The sequence below is a fragment of the Lampetra planeri genome, chromosome 28, assembly GCF_965212315.1.
Source record: "Lampetra planeri chromosome 28, kcLamPlan1.2.h2, whole genome shotgun sequence".
NCBI lineage: Eukaryota > Metazoa > Chordata > Hyperoartia > Petromyzontiformes > Petromyzontidae > Lampetra > Lampetra planeri.
The window spans coordinates 8,865,685-8,880,603 of record NC_136134.1 but is presented as its reverse complement, the minus strand read 5'-3'; the positions used below and the strand labels follow the sequence as shown (position 1 = coordinate 8,880,603).

Below are 14,919 nucleotides of genomic sequence, written 5' to 3'. Positions count from 1 at the left end.
GGGGGGTTGTGAGGAGAAGGGGGGGTGTTGGTGTTTGCTTGCCGATTGCATTTCGCAGAGCGGATGCACCGCGCTAGATGTTACGCCGCTCCCCATTGGCTCTCGCCTCGTCATGTCCGCGGCCGATGGCCAATGGGTGTCGTCGACACGGCGCGCGGCGCCTATCTGCGCTGGGAAATGCAGAGCGCCGATCTCGCCGATCCGTTTTGTGTTGCGTCGGCGGCTGTGTGTGGAGGGGGGGGGGGGCTTTTGTATTTGGTCGCGCGCACGCGCCAAGCTAAGGCGCCGATTGGTCGGCGGCGAGCCGCTCGTCCAATGGGGAGGCGGCTCGGCGCCACTCTTCGCCCATGCGGACTGCGGAATGTAAAGGGACCGGCTGAGCCTCTTCCTCCATTTTATGTTGTGTGTGTGAGCGGGCGAGGCACTCTTCACCCCCCACTCTCAAACCACGACCGCCACCACTATGGCCAGACGTTAATTCTTAAGAGATGTTTGACAAAGTAACGAGGTGGAGCAGGCGGAGGTTGGCACTGGTGGTGGGGGTCTCGGTTGCCACATTCCCTCTCATCATTGATGCCCTCCCTCCACTGCCATGTGATGTCACTCAATTACATCACCGGCAAAAAGAGTTGCCCATTGTGAACCTGCCGTCTGCAGCCCTAATTGCACCCTCCCCCCCACTCTACATCTCTACGTGGTCAGCATTGCCCCCCCCCCCCCCCCAAAGTTCACGTGAGGTTAAGTTGTAAATGACACGGTGCAAATCAGGTGGGGCACATCGATTTCAATCACACACCCCCCCCCCCCAATTGCCGGTAGTGGAAATTCCACATTGTTATGGCGCGTGCAAGAAACGCGTACTATGTCAGACAGCAACTGTGCGTGCTGACTGGAGAACTAAATAGTTGCCGGTGTTGTCGTACCCAGAACGGCCCGAGTCTCAAAATCTCTTCTTTCTAGAGGGCTCTGTATTGGGATGGCTGAGTGCGGGCGTGTGGACATTTATTAAGGAGTGGCACGATGTGGGAGAAAACCTGAAAACCTTAATTATTAGAGTCAATATGTGCCCAAAGATGATTTATTGGTTGGTACTGAATCTTTTTTTTTATCAGAATAATTATTTATCCTGGAGGAATCCGATAGGCAGATTCTTTGCTTCCAATCACCGTGAATTACGTGAATATCGCTTGGAACGAGTGGGGTACAAAGTAGTTGACCCTTATTCGCTGTATGAATAAATCCGAACTGCTATTTTATCTTCTGGCCAAAGGACTTTGAGAATAATACACGGCCCCGTTGTATGGCTGAATTAAGGCTTCCCCCAAGCTGGTTAGTAGTGTGGGTTGGTGAAGAGTGGAACGATTCCGATATCAATCACCACCTTTTTCGGGTTATTGCTTGGAATCAAACTCGGGTGGTCGGTTCATAGTGCAGTGCCAGTATCAATGAACTACTGCTCTCCCTGATCGCCCAGAGAAAGCCCACGTATTATAGAGAGGTTATAACATTCACATGTCTGCACAGATGGCGTCAAAAATGATGTTTTACTCTCATCTGTTGATCTTGCAGTAGAAGTCTAAAACAGCCGCTACTTGCCAGGGAATCTCCCATGAATCTACTAACCAGGTTCAACTCCGCTTAGCTTCTGAGATATGATCATTCAGGATGGTTTGTTCCTCAGCCAAACAAATGTAGATTCAGTTGTCATTTTAGACCTTCGGCCTTTGGTTCTTGCAGAATGTTTTCTAGGTGTATTTGTTTTGAGCAGGAAAACCGGTTTTTGACTTCATGAGTCACATCGGCAGGGTCAAGCAAGTTAAATAAATGTTGCTCATTTGTCAGACATTCACATGCGCACAGCAGAACAACAGCTGATCTTGAGTGTTACAATCTTACATTTAAGATGCTGTGGCATTAATCAACTACTACTGATTATTATAAAACATGCAGTTGATCTTATTGTATCGCTTTAATGTAATGATTGAGAATAAGCTTTAACTTTTGTTACTTTCAGAGGCATTAATTCCGAGATTAACAGTTTCAGTGGGATTTATATTGTTAGCCTTTTTGTGTATCGTCCTGTTAAGCGAGTGTTGTCCGAAGGCAGTCATTGGAATTCCACGTTTCTATGTCAGGTTAAGTCTATCCACAGCGCTATAATGACTGTTAACTTACTCTGTACAAAATTGTGTAGCCTTCACTGGTTGGGAATAATTTTACAAACTTGAGTAGGGATGATGATGATGAGCTGATGATGATAATGATGAAGGCGATGATAATGAATGGCGGTGATAGTGGTGGTGATGGTTGTGTTGATGTTGGTTTTGTTTATGATTGTGGTGATAATTATAGCGTTGACAATGGGGGTGATCTTCTTGGTTCTTTCGGTAAAGTCACGTAGAAGGGAAGTAATAAATAATAAAAATAAAACATAATAAAATAATTCTCACGACGTTTCGGCGCCACGCAAGCAGCCTCAGGTGGAGGACGGCTGCTTGCGTTGTGGCCGAAACGTCGTGAGAATTATTTTATGTTTTATTTTTATTATTTTATTACTTCCCTCCACCTGAGGACGGCTGCTTGCGTTGTGGCCGAAACGTCGTGAGAATTATTTTATTATGTTTTATTTTTATTATTTTATTACTTCCGTTTTACGTGACTTTACCGAAAGAACCAAGAAGATGAATCCCTGCAGTCACGAAAGCTTTAAATCGAAATTTAATGGGGGTGATGCTGACAGTTGTGATGATGATGATGATGCTGCTGGTGATACTGGTGTTGATAAATAATACATGTGGTGATAATGATGGTGGTAGTGGTGATGTGGTTGAAACGACCCCGAGTAGAAATTTCTACTCGGCACCTTTGTGCGGAAGTCTGCTTCTCTACCAGCGTGACTATGTATTATTATATTTTACTGTACAGCCGATTTTCAATACACTGCTAAATGAAGGCCTCTCGACCCGTTATCATCATGAGAGTTGTTTGACCATACTTCACGCTGGTTAGTGCTGGTTGTGTTAAACGAGTGTCCCGGGACTGGTTCATATATCACTCGCCGTTGATGTTACCTGTGGCCAGGCAGCAAACTCGGGGTTAGATCGCGTAAATATATAAATGTGTCGTTAAACATGCCACCATCCGACACAGCCAATTCTCTTAAGGTATGTCACGTAAACAGAACATGCCAATTCGTTACTAGTACAGCACAACGGTGTGTTGGAGAGCAAAGCCAGTAATTACAATTAGCTTCAGATGAACCTGTATTGTGGATTATATTGGTCGCGAAAGCTTACGTGTTAAACCAAGAAAACTCGGGTCGCCGGATTCGGATTGGATTAAGATGACCGTGGCCGCTTCTCCACTCCAGTGCTATGCAGTGTTGTCGTAATGTAGTTTATTAGGAACATTAAGACACAATGGGCTGTCATCTCACTTTGGGTGAAATATTTTTACCAGTTTATTTCAAACCGCTAACCCTCGGGATTTAATGTGTTCTCACCACCTTCTAAATAAACATGCATATTAAAAATAAGCGGGTGGGATATCACTGACACATTGATCATGTTTGATCAAGGCAGGCCTTATATAAGACGAAGGCAGATAACTGAGTTTCGTTTATAACCACGTGAGAGGCGAAAGACACAATTGTCTCTTAACAACAGAAGACCCGAGGAGCAAAGAATGTACGCACAGTTTCTGTGCCGGGGGGTGGGGGGGGGGGAATGAACAAGACGGTCGACACATCGGCAAGATGAGAAGAGGTCTTCATTTTGGAAAAATAAAAATAAATTGTACATGCGACATGCATAATTAATGTAACTCAGTCAAAAAAATAAAACCTTGGTTACAGAACACACTTTATTACAAGCATACATTACGCTGGACCATTGCTCTGAAATAAGTACAGCACGTAGTTTCTAAAAATGAACGGTGAATATGACTAACAATGTGGATGACTAACAATGACGGCTGTCTTATCGTGGTGAGTCGAGTTACTCCGGGTGTAACGCTGACCCCCTTCCAGTGATTCAGCCGTGATGTGATTAAAAATAATCAATTCTTTTTGTTGTATTATGTTTAACGTCTTGCTGGTATTGTTTCATTTTTTTCTGTCTCATTTGCACAATTTTGTCTGCACCGTTTAACACAAATGTAACATTAGTCCATCACGTTGACATAATTTTCACGAATTGGAAAAAATCTATTCTTACACACGCCATTTGACGTGTGTAACATGAACCCTAAGTCTCTAAATGGATAAATCGATGTGTCTTGAAACCGTGGTAGCGGCCACCCACATTGTGCTTGTCGCCCACGTCCTGTGCTACCATAATGAGCGCGTGTCTCGTGTGATGCTCGTGTCCGCCTGCAGGATGCATCACCATGCTCTGCGTGCGCATCTCTTTGAACTTTCCATTTTGGCCAGAGCACACAGCTGCACTTCGCTGATGAAACCCGACGAGGTCAAAGGTTCATCTCGGCTGCTGTAGCCTGGCGGTGCTGGGAGGCATGTCTGCGTCTCCAGCCACACACCGCCTTTGCATGGTCCCCTTGTATCATGTCAAAAGGCAGCAACAGGCCATGCTCCCAAATGTGGTTTTCCTTTAAACTTTACTGGAAGAGTCACTCGCCTAAAATTTGAAATTGGCCTCAGCTGGGTGGCCCCACTGTGCTAGAGAATAGTGGAATTGCTTTCGGGGGCATGTAGTGCACATGTCAGACAGGTTTTTTTGTCTTGGGTATGTGTAATCCTACTGCAATAAATATTCCCTCGTCGATGGCGATGTGGAGGGAATGCTATTGTCCAGATTCTGTTATCTGAATTTATCTGTGGCTATCGCTCCTCTTGTCCACGAGGTTATTTGCAGATAAATGCAGATAAGAAGATGGATTATCTCTCCAGGTCTGTGTGGCTCCTCTTATCTGTGTAAAGGCTCCGATAATAAAATGTATTTATTACTTCGGGTTATACCACTTCCAGGTGGTTCGTCATCGACATCATCATCATCCGGTAGTGTTTCCACACCTGCTGTCGATGCGAGCTCCCTTAGACCTCTTCAGATCTTGCACCATCTTTTCTGCTGTTCGTATTTTTAGACTTCAATGTGCTAAATCTTTGTTATCCTTCCCCTCTGGTCATAGCTCTTCCTCTTTTCAGTCTTCCGTGTGCCAGTTTGCATTACATTCCTATTCCTGGTTACCTCTGCAGAAGGCAACTTTAGTAGCTGTCCAAACCATTGTATTTTTTTCTTTTTCGTGATAATAAGACGAACTGTCTTTTGTCTGGTTCTGCTTCTGACTTCGTTGTCTACTTTCATTCACCAGTTGTTTCGTAGGATCTTACGATAGGCAACGCTGTATCGTCTTATCCGCAGATTCAAGCGAATGGAATGAATTTGCGGCCAGTTGTGAATGACATCTATCTGCGGATACTAATAAGAACATGGGACTTTCCAGAGATAAATTTGGGGTACTGGTCATAGTTTTTCGCAGAACCTAGGTCCTGAGTTGATGTGGGTTCTGCAGAAACTCACGGCTCCCCATTTTCACGAGTTAACACTTGCGTCCGAAGGCTGTTGCTGCCACAGCAGTTTGCACTTGGCAGTTGGACGTGGCGCTTACGACCAAAGCCGCTGGCGTTTGTTCTCCAGTGCCTCACACATTGCTGCTTGCGCAGGTCAACACCCTCGAGGTCCCTTCATCTGTTGGGATGTGGGCCGTGGTATTTTCTCATGAGCTGGATCCATCGTCGCACGTTGCACATCGCCACAGCCGTTGCTTTTCATGTCCCATGCCCTCGGAAGAATACACTTTTATCGTGTGCCCTTGTTGATTTACCTTGGCCGCAGCGCAGCTTGTTCTCTGCTGGTGAGCTCTGGGGAGGAAAAACGTGCGTGCTCCCTTGGTGGCTATTGAGAGCCAAACTCTACTGAAATGTGCCAGTGAATGACATTGGTGAAATGCATTCCCGCTCACTCTGCTCGGTCTTGATTAGCAAAGGCAGGTTTTAAATTAAGTGCGATTTGGGGCGGTGCCTTTGGAGCCTCGTGGGTTTCTAATAGTTATTGCACATTTATTATGCCAAAGGCATCAGGCCATTGTCAGCATTAACTAGAGTGAGAATCTGTTGAGACAATACGTCTATTGCAAACATTCAGCTGAAGTAATGTTTCGGGAAAGTTGATGAGTGTAGCTTCGGCCTTTCTTGAAATCTGGCCCAGTGTTGCGGCCATGATCGATCCACTGCTTGATGAATGCCTCCTTCAAGCTGCTCTGATCTCTCCTGATTTCAGCACCGGTACACCAGCTGACCTTATCGCTCATTCTCTGTGGTGGACACCTACCTCACAGTTGGTTGTCCTTCCCACGCACCTCCGATTAGCACGGTTGGCTACGTACGGTGCGAAACAAGTTCAACATACACCCATATGTACCGTGTTGGCTGCCACTCCATCGTGGGGCTTGTTCACTGGCCATTGTCCCTACTCACGACGCTTGCAGCCCAAGGCCACTTTCTATTATTAGCAGTAAATATGATGTTTCTAACTTGCATATGTTTTCCAATCCTGTGTGTTCTGTGTTGTCTCTCAATGGACACACTGTATGTGGGCGAATAGTGCTGGGGTTTTTTTCTTTTTCGGGATGAAGACATGAGCCAAATTGTTTTTCGTGGGCATTCAAATGATGCACTAGGTTCATCAGTTTGAAATCATATTTCAGCTGCTCGCAATGTATGCATCGAATTGTGTGTGTGTGAGAATTTATTCTTTGTAATTCATGCAAATTCGGACAGTGATATTGTGATGTGATGCTTACGCGAGCGGAGCAGTCAAACCTTATATTCTTTGGGTCTTTCGGTAAAGCCACGTAGATAGAAAAATAAACTTTGTCCGAATAAGATGAAACAAATGAGAAATGGGGAAATTTAACTATAAAAATAAGAACGGGAAACATCCGTTCTTAATAGGAATTCTGAATTGTGATGAATCATCGGATCTCTGGGGTGCTTTATTGGACGGTTGTTGCAGTCTTTATGAAGCGTGGGTTTTCAAGAATTGCATGCCTCCTGTGGTTATCGATAAGGAATTACAATGCAATTTGGATTCATATAGCATCTACGTGTGACCGCAAGGCAAGACGCTGCACAGAAGCCGTGTGTGTATTTATATTTATGGGCTAGTCAAAAGTAAGAGGTCTTGAGCTTGTTCTTGACGAGGACTGTACATCACAGATAGCTGGGAGAAGGGAGCAACGGGCGAAATGAGTGGCCACCCACCGAGCAAAGCTTGACTGGGGCCTTTGACAGAAAGCCTTATGTGCATTAGCAGAGCAGAGCGTGATAATACGGGAGTGAGGTAGGAAAGTGTGGAGGGAAATGGAGTGAGAAGAGAGGTGAAGAGGTAGGCCGAAGTAAGCCCATAGATCATCTTAAAGATGATGAGGGCGATCCTGAAAGTGATCTGGTATGGATCGGTAGCCAGTGGAGCGATCGTAGTATTGTGGTCATGTGGTCTCGTTTACGGGTGCAAGCTCGTTGTGTGCGCACTGTCATTACATCGTTCACGTTGTAGTGGCTTAGTGGCGACTCGTGTCAACACGGTGTGGTGGCAGCACGTCATCGTGTGCTCAGGGGGCGCAAAGAAACTGCATCGAGTCACCCTGCATTATGTTTGTTCGGCAGGAGGGTGGCCAGGGTTTATGTGGCCAGGGTTTGTGTTGCTGTCGTGTCCTTGAACGGAACCGGTAATACGCTCGGATCGGGCAAACGCTGACACTGCGTTTGCAGGCCCTTTAGACGAAGAGCGGCTCATCTCAATGGTCACGGAAAGACTAATCTTTATAACAATAATGTGATATGTTCCTGTTTTCCAATCTTTTTGATTGTGATTAAAACTTGAACTGGGATCGATTGATCGATTCCATGACTTTTGTAATCGGTATTCAATTAATCGTACGATGGAATCATTGGGCATGCCCGCGATCTTGTTACATCTTGAAAGCGAAGCAGATTTGAACCTGTTTCGTGCTTGAATGGGAGGCTGTATGGGAATACAGGGGTGTTGTAGGTTTGAGCTGCAAGGTGGCCAGGATATGACGGAAGACAATGAATTGAATCTTAAACTGTGGGGAGTGTGTTATTCCATCATGCATGGGTTTTCTCTGGATGCTCTGGTTTCCTCCCACACACCAGACACCCATTGAGACTTTCCTCGGGGTAAGTAAAGGGCGTTATTATCTTGTTTACAAAACGTTTAACCTTTAGGCTCTGACTGGCACTCTGATCATGATTAGATTCGTGTCCTGGTGAAACAGCCGAGCGACGACGAGTAGGTTGAGGGCCTTGTTAATTATTGGCTTGAAGACGTAGAGGATTTGCTACTGTACACAAGGGCAATCTTAATTTAAAAAGAGAAGAGGTGTTGAGATGAGCTGACGTGTTATATCGAACAAGAATCCCATGATAATGCGTATAAAGAGATGTTTCATTTGGCAAGGACGCAACAGGAGGTCCCAGCATGGTCTGCATTGCATGATGACGGCACCATGAGTGCGTATGCACGCGTGTCGTCGACAGCCACCATCTCAAGAGAGCCGAAAGTACATCCTTGCTGACTGTAACATACTTGTGCTTACATGACGAATATACTGTGTTCAGCCTGCACGTATTTCTCAGGCAGACGGGTTTCCTTCCGCACCAGCCACAACAGCGAGTGCTTGATTCAACTCTCCAACAGATCTATTTTTGTCAGAGATGACGAGGCGCGTTGACATCAGGCGGGGGATGTCACATTAAGCGGCAATGAGGGAACAATGCGTGGAGCCTCTGTCTCATCCGAAATGCACTCAGGTAAATTACCGCTGCCGTAGAGCCCCCCCCCCCCACGCGCGTTGCCGTCACCGGCGTGCACTTGTTGGCGAGACGGCTTGTGTGCGCCATACGGAGGCTTGATGCAATTACAGAGACGTGGCCAGACAATGCACTTCCGCGTAATGTCCGCGCGATTGCAGGCTGTTGTGTTGGATGCTGCTTGCAAAGGTGCAGCACAGGCCATGGAAGAAAATGGAGGATAATGCTTTTTGTATTGCTCCAGACGGATACTGCATGTAGGCTGGATCCAAAGAGTGACCAACGTAGAAGTAAGAAAAAAGATTGCACGTAGAAGAAGACCCTGATGATGATGCAGGCAGTGATGAGAAGGAGGCTGGCACTATTTAGACACATGTATGATGGATCGCAACAGGAATATTAAAAGTGTGTTGTTGGGAAAAATGGAAGGAACCACCGGGAACAGAGGAAGATCCAACAGAGAATAGCTTACTCATACTCTTTGTTTTTTTTCGGTAAAGTTACGTAGGTAAAAAATAGACTAAAATAAATTAAAACAACTAAATTAAATCGCGATATTTCGGGCGCAACACAAGCGTCCTTCTTCAGGTGGGGACAACGTAGCGAAAGCACAACCGCCTAAGTGTAGAATAGCTTGATGACATAAGAGATGTGACACTACTTGAACATATTGGTAGAAGACAAAGGAAGTGAAAAACATGACGATATGTGCATTGGACATCTACGGGATATCTGCCCATGGATCGTGATGACGAAGAATGATTTTCTTATTTTTGTCTTCCCGTTTACAGCTTTGCAATGTCCCGCACAAGAGCTGAACCACAAGAGTTGTTTTATTTTCTTATTAATATTTTTTATTTTTTATCCGCCGGCAGATGATGTCTCTTTACAAATCGTCGCGCAGTGGCATGGCGCGTGCGCCTGTAATTGATTGTAGTTGTAAGAATGCAGTGGGGTATTCGTTTGAAATCCATTTTTCTCGTAATAAAGTATCATTTTTTTTGTTTACGGGGAGAAAGGGAGAGAGGAGATCGATGGAAACAAACGGAAATCCTGCATTGGATTTCCCAATGGGGGGGCCCAGGCTGCCGCAACTTGCGGCCAGATTGAACGCAATTGTTCCGCAAAACTCTCGCCCAGAAAAGTTGCATGAGAGCGTAATAAAGCAATCGATTCAAATCTGGAAAAAAATAAATTATGCCATACCCGCAACCGCTAGACGATATTGCCGATAAAATGTCTCGCTTAAAAGTTTTCTCGGTTTAAGTTCTTTACGTTCTTTTTTTTTTAGGTCATTCTGATTAACTCTGCAGTGCAGCCATTTGTGTTTCGGTAGGCCCCTGGTTTTTTGTGCATTTGCTCGAGTGGCTGCCAACTGTTCCAGTTTGATGGAGCGTTCTCTTAATGTTTCGGTGAAAGCTACGTGCCCTAATATTTTTTGTTACCATTCCTTTTCGTCGTCGGAGAAAAGATTTAGGCAAACGTGGCAGCGGAGTTGGACGTTCATCCTGCAATAATATTAACGTTCAACTGTAATGTGGAACGCTAATTCAAAGCCTAAGGGTCACCCCTTGGGACCATTGGGGCTCATTGGCATGGCCTGCTCTTGCATTCCTTTCTCCTTCCTCTCGTTTTGTCTGCATCAAACATTAAGGACAATAAAAGGGGCATACTTTAGTCTTGGGGTTTGTTGGCTGCTCTGTACGTATGTTGAACTTATTTCACACTGTATGTAGCCAACCGTGCATATCGGAGCTGCGGGGGAAGAACATCAAACTATGAACACAAAAATCAGTTCTGAAGGAATGCGTTTTCAATTGTGATTTTAAAGTGCATAGCTCCAGTGGCTTCCTAATATCGGAAGGGAGAAATATTGGAAGGGTATTTCTTCGACATTAGAATGTAACAATGCATAATTGCATCAATTAAAATAGAATCTGATGCCTGCAACACATTGAACCATGTGTGTGTGAGAGAGAATCAATTACGTACGATTTTTGTGGACAAAATGCCAATGTTATATTTAGGCTAATGGAGCAAACAAAACTGGACAAATGACACAGAACAGTGGAAGACCAGCAACGTTTACATGTCTTTATCCAAACAATCATGTCATTTATTTACCAGCAAAGCTTCACCGGGTCTGAAGACTGTATTATGAGGGTCTAGTGTTGAAATGGTTGGCCAGTTGCCTTTTTTTTCGTGCGATGAAACGGGAAGTACGCGGAGAAAGGTCACACAACATCCAAAATATCCATACTGCTGTGTCTGTGAATCCACTTGCTGTACTGCCATCTCCTGGCCACCGCTCGCCCCAAGCGCAGGCATCCGCCACCACACCCGGTGTGCTGGCTCCTCCGTCGCGTGCACATGAAGACTCGGTGAGGTATTGGCCCCTTGTTTTCAGAGCCACACGGCCAAGGTGTAAATTTTGCTGGAGGCTCAAGTCATAGGTTATGTGCTCCTCAAAAGTCAAGCATGCATATGGAGATATTCTTGTGCATTCTGTGCCCCACCGGCACAATTAAATCACAGCCCTTCATTGCCTGTGGCAGCATAACATGTACACACAACACATGTACACTCAACACACGCATACATTGTTCTAAATCCCCAGTTAATTAGAAAAATCAATTGGCCAAAAGTGATCAAAGTCGAATCCGGTCGTCGTAAATTAGACCGTGCCCGCGGAATTGCACGCAACCCCTCGCCGCTGGCCTTAATCAGTGGCGTCCATGAGTGTTTGCAAAAACAAAAAAAACTAATTCAACAGTTAATTGGTGCGCGCCACTTATTTATTTCCTGTTTTGTTGTTTTCGGTAATTGGTCTGGGCTCTACGTGGCGGTGGTTGGCAGACGCCTTAAAACATTACTTGTTTTTTAATGCGGTGGAGCCCCCTCTAATCCGGCATGATTTGTGGCCTGCTAGCATCCAATCCTGTTATATGCGTTTGTTCAAGTTACTTAATGCAGTTATCTGGACGGACATATGTGGATAATAGGATAAACTTTCCTTCACTTTCAGGTCACGTATCCGTGGAGAGCTACGTGTAATAGGATGCATTTGAGACTTTAGGGAGACCGCTTGGCCTCTCCACAGATGAGCGTGCATCCTCTTCTTTTGTGAACCAGAAGTCTCATTTGTGCATGGAGTCGTCGCTCGGATTTTCTTTCTCCATGTGCTTCTACTCTGTGCCTCGCCTCTTGTCATGTCCACAGGCCTTGTATCTTGTTCCACTACATCCTCCTATCTCACCCTGGGTGTCCCTCCACTCCTGCCCGGCACCGGCGGCATCTCCACGGTCGTTCTCGACTTTAGGTTTCTGTGGGTCTGTGTGAGACTGTAGGTGTCTGTAGGAGTCTATAGGTCTCTCTGTGACTTGATGGGTCTCTAATCGCCATTGCCTTCTCTATTGCGTCTTCTTTTGTCTTTTCTGAACACATTCCCTAAGCATGGGTGTGGATAACAGCTAAAATTTACCTTCATGTCCGAGCAATACAACTTGACTCTGGATATGCGTGTATAATTCGAAGCACTGTTCAAAGGGGCATGGAAAAAGTCGTTTCGCAGTAATTAGAAGTTTCTTATGAGTAATAACAATAAACAATCAAACATGCAAGCAGCCAAGGGGATTGTTTACTCCGCACAAATGAGATGATATTGAATCCATTGGTAATTGGGCCTTTTTGATGAATTTGGCCCGGTGATATTTGTTTAAGTGGAGCAAACATTGAACCGGATTTGACTTGATTTATCTCCCTGGCTTTCTTTCATTTCTGTATCGAGGCTGTGGCTCTCCACTGACTACAGAATACACCTAAGTATCACTTTGTGCGAAGTCGAGTGGTCATCCTATGGACAAACTGGTTCCACTATTTTAATGTGGAATTTCCACCGCTGGTTCAAGGGTCAGCAGTGGAAATTAGCACTGCCCTATTGCTCATTACAGCAAAGTGACAATTACCTTTTTCATGCATCAATTATATCCGCCAGATGAAACAGGGCGATTTTATTAAATTCCCTCCCCGCCTCTGTCCACCCAACGGCATAAACAGGAACACCGCATAACAGGTACGCCGCATAAACAGGTACGCCACATAAACAGGTACACTTCAGTTAGTCATTCGGCAGGCTGCGTGTGGTGAGATAAAGTGTGGGTACTCCCACTTCTAAGATTTCTGCTTGGCATTGATGAGTAGCCCAAAAAAAATGTCGTCTAGATGGGCTGTCTCGAGTAAGCAGTTGCACAGGTGGATGCACCCTTCACGTTTTACGCTGTGCTAGACGCGTAACGATTCGCCCCGCTCGCGATTTGGTGTCACGGTTTGATTCAAGAATCGATTTTTTTTCTGCCGTTGCGGGGAATTTGGCGGCTGGCAGTTGCAGGTAATCGGATAAACCGATTACGTTATACAGATACGAATGTGAAAATAATCGTTTGCTACACGCACACCTCACTGTACGTAGCGTGAGCGTGCAAATTCACGTGAATTGACTTCTCAAAGCACTTTACCCGCTTCCAGCGTACATGCTGTTTTTACTTTGTTGTAAACCTCCATGTCATGTCCCTCCGGGCTGCGATAACGACACGTGAGCCTTGGCTTGTCCCACCTACACACGGGTGGACCACATACTCGCCCGCCGGTCCGCCCACCAGCCAGTCAGTCCGCACCCAGCACTTGGGGAGCCACGAGCATTGACCTGGAGCCTGCAGCCCAGACAGCTTCCTTCCTCCCGAGCTCCCCCCAGACCTCCGTCCGTGACCGCCCGAATCCGAGATTTCTCCTGCGCGCACGAACCCACGCGCACACCCCCATCCTCGCCGCCGCTTCTCCCCTTCCCGCACGCCCCACGCCGATGCCACGGAGGTCACTCGTGCCAGCCGGCCTCGCTGTGCCGACCAACACGGGGAGACTCGTCGTTGACGGTGGTCGCCCGTCCGTGGGCGACGTGGGTGGTGACCACTCGCCGTTGCTCGCCGGTGCTCGCCGGTGCTCGCTCGCTCTTGTGATGACAGGTGGGAGGCTTGTGGGGGGCAGGCGGCCGACAGGTGGGGGGTGGGGGGGGGGGCACAGGACCCTGCGAGGGCATGGCGGCACGCGACCCGCTTTCGGAAGGGCTCGCGGTACAGTGCAATGTAATTGCTTTAAGTTGTTTTTCCCAGTTGCTGCGTGCGGTTGAGGAAATTGGAGTTCAGGGAAATAAGATGAAAAGAAAATAGATTTTTTAAAATTATATTTTCTGTGGTATTCTGAACGTGTGCCGAGAAAATACCATGGGCTGAGAGGGGAAAAAAAGGCGAATGGGTGCTTGGTAAAATAGGTAGCGGAAGACGACTGCTCGAAGATGTCGTTAAGAAGAAGCTGTCATTTTTTGTGCACATTGCGAGAAGAGTTGGAACCTGCCTGGAGAAAATTATCTTTTGAAGAAAGAGGTGAGATAGAGCAGCCATTAGATGGAGAAATGGAATTATGGGACAACTTGTATGTTGAACTTCTTTCGCGCCGCACGTAGCCAACCGTGTTCACCGGAGGTGCGAAACTTGGGCCTTTGATGGTGGAAGCTCCGAGGAGAGCGAGAGTACGTGACGGTTGGAGGCGATCCAGGGCGGCCATGACGTTTACGGCAAGGATCACGTGATCGAAATCGAAGGAGGGGAGGCACCCTTCGAGAACGGCAGTCTGTCCGCCCGTCGAGGGAAACCTGGGTCAAACGAACGACGACGGCACGCGGTTTCTTGCGCGACAAGCAAAAAAATGCCGAACAAACTGTCCTTACAGCAAACGTAGCGACAGAACCATGCCTCGGGGGCAAAGAGAGCTTTGTTGTCAACCGTGCTAATCGCACCTCTGATTAGCAAGGTTTGGTTATGTACGGTGCGAACAAGTTCTATACGAAGCACATCGAAATGACCGACCCCAAGATGTTGTACGTGCAGAGGGATGTGTGTGCCAAGGGTGCTTGGAATAGAGGAGGAGGGTTTTTGTTTTTGAGTTTTTCGAGTGGAGGAAGCCAAGTGAGCCGTCGTGGGTGCCCGCAGGATAAAGAGCTCAAGAAGATGAAAGCA

The 14,919-nt window shown here is 46.5% G+C and overlaps 1 protein-coding gene across 1 annotated transcript in view; it reads left to right on the top strand.

Annotated features, from left to right (window-relative positions):
- The window catches only part of DVL3 (dishevelled segment polarity protein 3), a 52,144-nt gene that overhangs the window by 528 nt on the left and 36,697 nt on the right, over positions 1-14,919 (top strand).